Consider the following 6000-nt stretch of genomic DNA (forward strand, 5'->3'; position numbering starts at 1 on the left):
CGCCCATCTTCGTCGGCCGAAAATCGCCACCGCCGGTGGAGCACCACCAAACCACCCCATTTTTTCACCATCTCCTCATATCCTCCTCCTCTTTCCATATTCCCGACCCCAATCCTCAAACTCCCACTCAAACTCCACAAATTCGGCCAAATCTGAAAATCTAGCCACCTAAATTTTCTCTTTTCTTTCTCAAATTAGTGACAGATACGAGCACTCTACCCCACAAATCTTACCTAAACTTGTAGATCTCAAGGAGATCTACACTTTCCCTTTAGATTCACCCCCAAAAGCACCACCGCCGCCACCGACCACTCTGTTACCGTCCACCACCAAACTGCCACGCCTTTCTATAGTTTTCCTCCCCGACTCTTAAGCATTCTTTTCTTTGTGATACGATGATGGCGCCAAGGCTGTTGTTTCAAGGATGGTCGAACCATCATCTATCATCAAGAAAAGGGTGCTCGAAGGTCGAAATCGTCGCCTCAAGTAGTGGTAATGACGAGCGCAAAACCGGTGTATAGAACTTAAGCTCGCCAGTCAAAGAGAGTATAGTATTAAATCATCTCCGCAGAGATTGGTTTAAATAATATTCTAATAAACCTTCAGCTTGTCACTATCCAATAAGAAAAACCTTTGATTTATGTTATTATCAACTAATAATAAAAACTAAGATTATCGATTGTGAGAAAATAATAGAAATTTAATGACTAAGTAGCAACGATTGAATATCAAGGTGAGAAGTAAGGGTTGTGACAAGATATGTGATCAACTATTATTCCGAGTAATTCCGTGTTAAGTTCACTCTTAACTTCTATTGAATCTTTCGATTTCAACAGATGATTTGACTATCTCAAGGATTAAAATTCTTCTTCCGAATGAATAAGAGTTCCATTAACCAACCTAATGACAAGTTCTATGAACATAAGCAAAAATACAGTGAATGGATGATCTTTCGAAGAACGTCTTTCGACTATTCCTCTAAACTGGTTCATTTGATAATTCTTTAAACTCTTTCAATTTCCTATGAGAGGCGTCAAACCAACCCAAACAATATGGCACAATGCAAATTACAACAACACTCCTCTTTCGATTAAAATAAACCACAATTGGCCTTGTAATTCAATTAATAACTCATTCAATGAATTCGGGTAATTAATAGAGAGTAAAAACCCAAAACAATAGTCAAATCACAATATCCGTCAGTAACCCTAAGAAAGTTTACTCTATAATGGAGAAGTTATTCATCACAAGAGTATTAGAAGAACAAGAATACATTATGATTCACAAAATCAAACAAACTTCTGTATTGAATGAATTGGATAAAGTGATTAGAACTTCCGTTGTTTCTTTGCCTTCTTCTCTCCAAAAGTTGCTCATAAAATCTCTGATCCTTGTGTTTGAGACGAGCTAGGCTTCATATAGTTCAAAAAGAGTCACCTCCGAATTTACCAAAATAGGTCTGGGTAAAGTTTCCGGAACGGACGTGTGCGGCCCCGCACCTGGAGTTGTGACCGCACTCATGGTCGCACATGTCTGGCAGAGTACTGTGTCACTTGCACCCCCTCATGAACAGTTGCGCATCTGAAATTCGCTCTTGCTCAACTCTTTTCTCCCATTAAGTGTACTACTCGTTCGTTGACCCCAGAGCACGATCTCGACTTAGTTTCATGGGATTTTACTCAAACTTCAAAGCTCCAAATAGCTAGAATTAGCTCCACAACATATGCATAACTCAGAATCGCTCCTATAAGGTATAAAACACGCAATAAGTGCAAAATACTACAAATTATAGCTCAACACAAGTAAAGTGCGGTGAATTAGAGTACAAATAGGCGACTAAAACACGCAATTCTAGCCTACCATCAACACCTCACACTTAAACCATTGCTCGTCCTCGAGCAATCAAACTACACTACACATAGACACGGCCTTTTTAAATAACTCTCCTAACTCATCACACCAAGAATAATTAAAACAGATTAAGCATTCTAACGTAACATCCTCGCCTCAAGATTTGACTCAAAAGCACCAAGCATTATTTATAACCTACTCACTTACTCTAACACAAAGGTCACATTACCTTTCCTTCATGAATCAAGTGTCCTCACACAACAATAGAGAGTAGTTCTACACACAATCAAATTTAAGAAGAAACAGGAACTCAAGATAGAAAGAATTCACTCACCCTCAGAAACAACATTCATATGCCACAAAAGACGTACCACAGGCTTTCCCGTAGTGTACTACTCTACTAATTGAGTTCCTTCAGTCCAGGATGAAGTAGGACTTTATTTGGTTGTAATGTAGGCTGAGGGGCGGTAGGATACATTTAGATATAAGAGTGGCTACACCTCCCTAAGCACTTTAATACATACATTTTAACATTCAATCCCATACTTATGTCAAACCATAACTTCGCCTTCACATCAATATACATTCACTCTATACTTATTTAAGCATAATTACATCAAGATTCTCCACTATCAAAGAATATTTTGCACAACAATGTATTATTTTTTTCTCTTTCAATTCAAGTGGCTCTTACTCTTTAAAAACATTGCACATTTCTCCTTATTTCAATAGTTCCACTCAAAAGCCAAATCAACCACCCCACTCTTCACTTTTACAAAGTTCATAACAAATTCAAGTGCTCACGAGAGATACAAGGTTCAAATAGATGGTCAATTTAAACAAATGGGTAAGGCTTGTAATGTGGTTGCCAAAGAAACATGATTACATGCTCAAAAGGGTTAATTAAGATACATAACAATTAGGTGGGTAAAAGTTTATAACTGGCTCAACAAAGAAACGCCCATATCACTTCCAAGACTGAACAAAACTACTATTTTGCTTTGTAAATACAGGGGACAAGTCCTAGACATCAACTGCAATTCACAGAATAACACAAAACCTCACACACATATGAAACATAACTCACTCAGGTTCGAAATCATCAAGACACTCCAGTCAAAACAGTTAAGCAAAGTTACGATCATACAATTTAAGATACGTATACAAGATTCAAAAACTGAGCCTAAGCCACTTACGGTTCTCAAGGTATAATAAAGTTAAGAGATATTGCATTCAATTTAATTCATTGTACAAGGTTTCCTACGCCTACTAAAAATAAAAACTAACTACACCTAGTTCAAACGAAACCCTTGGAAAAGAACCACGCCACAAAGAAAAACCAAGAGGGAATTAATACACTACATACAAAAGAAAATATTTTTGTCTTTTACTTTCGACTTTAATCCCTCAAGAAACCTGTCGACTGATATCTATCGTCGGGAAAAATTGCAAAGTTAAATTTTTTTTCAATTTTTATGGTTTTTTTTCTTCAATTATTTTCTATCTCTACCTACTACAATTAATAAAAAGAAAACTCATATGCATACATACACATATTCCCACCCACGCTTTAATTTGTGGCATGTCTCCATGACACACAATGAAAATGCAAAGGTGAAGTAAACTCCCCTGATCAAGTCATTCCGAGTCGGAAATGATATCGGGGTCAAGATGACAAGCCCGGCCAAATGCATGCAGCTATGCCATGATCTTCTTCTCGGACTTGACATTCTGTGTAGCAAGGGAGTCCACTCTAGCTCAAAAATCAGTAACTGAAGTACGCATCCCCGCCATCTCATGTTCTAGAGCGACCATTCTCGTTGCCCATCCGCAACCTGAAGGTTCTCCGCCACCCTGCTCATATGGTGGATAAGCAGCGGCATCTTCACCATGCACCTCTTGTACCTCGTCGGGCGGATCAGACTCCTCACTATCCGCCTCAGCAGGTTCCTCCCCAATTATAACTTTATCAGCCCAAAAATCATGTTCGCGCTTGACTCTCCCATTTGTGGCCTTAGTACCCGTGCCTCACGGCATAACCGAGTGACAAGTGACAGGAAAAGAAACCATACCGCTGTACAGGACAACGAATTGTCATCTCATCCTGAATGACTTTAGCAACATCAAAAACGTGGTCGGTGACAAAGCACTAAACCAGAGCAGCCAGGGACCATTCACCTCAGTAGTGTTGCTAGAAGGCAAGATGCGGTTATTAATTGTGTAGAGCCTGCATTTACCCTCAAAAGTGAGTGAAGCAGAGTGAAATTTGTGGTCGTGGATCAGCCAAACCACCTCCTTCCCGGGCATACAAATTGTCTTAAAGAATGTGCGACATGGATATGGTTCCTGTTGCACACCAAATGCAAATCATCTGCATTAGGGTCTTCCACATATTTTGGTAAGTGATAGGCCCTTTGGATGGCCTCTTTGGAGAAATCCACGCTTTTCTACCGAACTGTACAGACATGGTCCTTATGTTCCGGGCAGTTGGCGTAGAACTCCCTAACCACCATCAAATTTGCTTCGTCGGGTTCTTTGAAAAATACCCTCATTCCCCGCCTGAACAATTTCGTATAAATTTTGGGACAGTCATTTTGGAGAGACCCAATATCGATTCCTCTTTCCGGTATGGGCTTTTTGCTCGCTTTGCTATTAAATCGTTGTTGAGCTTCCCATGAGACTCTGATCATAAGGACGAGCGGATGTAGAAGCTCACGACCGGGACGTGCCCGCTTGACCACTTGTGGAGGCACTTGCAGTTTTTCTTTTCTTGGAGGGCGCCATAGTACCTGTAACAAACCGCCAAATATCAGCTAATAAATCACTTGGCGAACCAAGAAAGGCTACTCAGACTTCACCCGCATACTTTGTCACAAAAATACACCCTCAACCTAATGATACACCAATTTTATTCCTAAAAACCAGATGGTCAGTCTCCATGGTGAAACTCAACCTCCACCCCACAGGAAAAGGAGAAAGAAACAAAAACAACAATAAAATTTTTTTGCTACAAACAACCAAGAAAAGATAGAAATAGGGGAAATAATATCTCACATACCTGAGGTGTCTCTAGGAAAGAGTGCTCTTGAGTAAGGGGGAAGAGTACGGGAGTGAGTTACGTGTTCTTCGCAGAGAGGATATGAGAGAGGGGGGTTAGGGTTCTTTTTTGTGTAGGAGGAGAGGGAAAAGGGGAAAATTTAGAAGGGCGGGTTGAGATGGGTCCGGTATTAAAAGAAATAAGTACTTACCTGTGAGCAGTCGGGTTATCCCGTGCTCGGCCGCACACATATGGCAGTGTACTGGTGCATGTGCGCGGTCACGCATATGAAATTCGCTCTTGCTAAACTCTTTTCTCCCATTAAGTGCACTACTCGTCCGTTGATCCCCGAGCACGATCCCGACTTAGTTCCTTAGGCTTTTACTCAGATTACAAAGCTCCAAATAGCTAAAATTAGCTCCACGCGGGTGACCCGGGTTCGATCCCTTGCAACATCGCCAAAATTTGACGAGCGCAAAATCGGTGTATAGAACTTAAGCTCGCTAGTCAAAGATAGTATTATATTAAATCGTCTCCGCAGGGATTGGTTTAAATAATGTTTTGATAAACCTTCAGCTTAACATTATTCAACAAGATAAATCTTTGATATATGTTATTATCAACTAATAATAAAAACTAAGATTATCGATTGTGAGAAAATAATGGAAATTTAATGACTAAGTAGCAATGATTGAATATCAAGGTGAGAAGTAAGGGTTGTGACAAGATATGTGATCAACTATTATTCAGGGTAACTCCATTCTAAGTTCACTCTTGACTTCTATTGATTCTTTCGATTTCAACATATGATTTGGCTATCTCAAGGATTCAAATTCTTCTTCCGAATGAATGAGAGTCCCATTAACCAATCTAATGACAAGTTCTATGAACATGTGCAAAAATATAGCGAATGGATGATCTTTCGAAGAACGTCTTTCGACTATTCTTCTAAACTAGGTCAGTTGATAACTCTTTAAACTCTTTCGATTACCTATGAGAGGCGTCAAACCAACCCAAACAATATGGCACAATGTGAATTGCAGCAACACTCCTTTTTCGATTAAAGTAAATCACATTTGGCCTTGCAATTCAATTAATAACTCATTCAACGA

The sequence above is a fragment of the Nicotiana tabacum genome, chromosome 17 (genome assembly GCF_000715075.1).
Source record: "Nicotiana tabacum cultivar K326 chromosome 17, ASM71507v2, whole genome shotgun sequence".
Classification (NCBI taxonomy): domain Eukaryota; kingdom Viridiplantae; phylum Streptophyta; class Magnoliopsida; order Solanales; family Solanaceae; genus Nicotiana; species Nicotiana tabacum.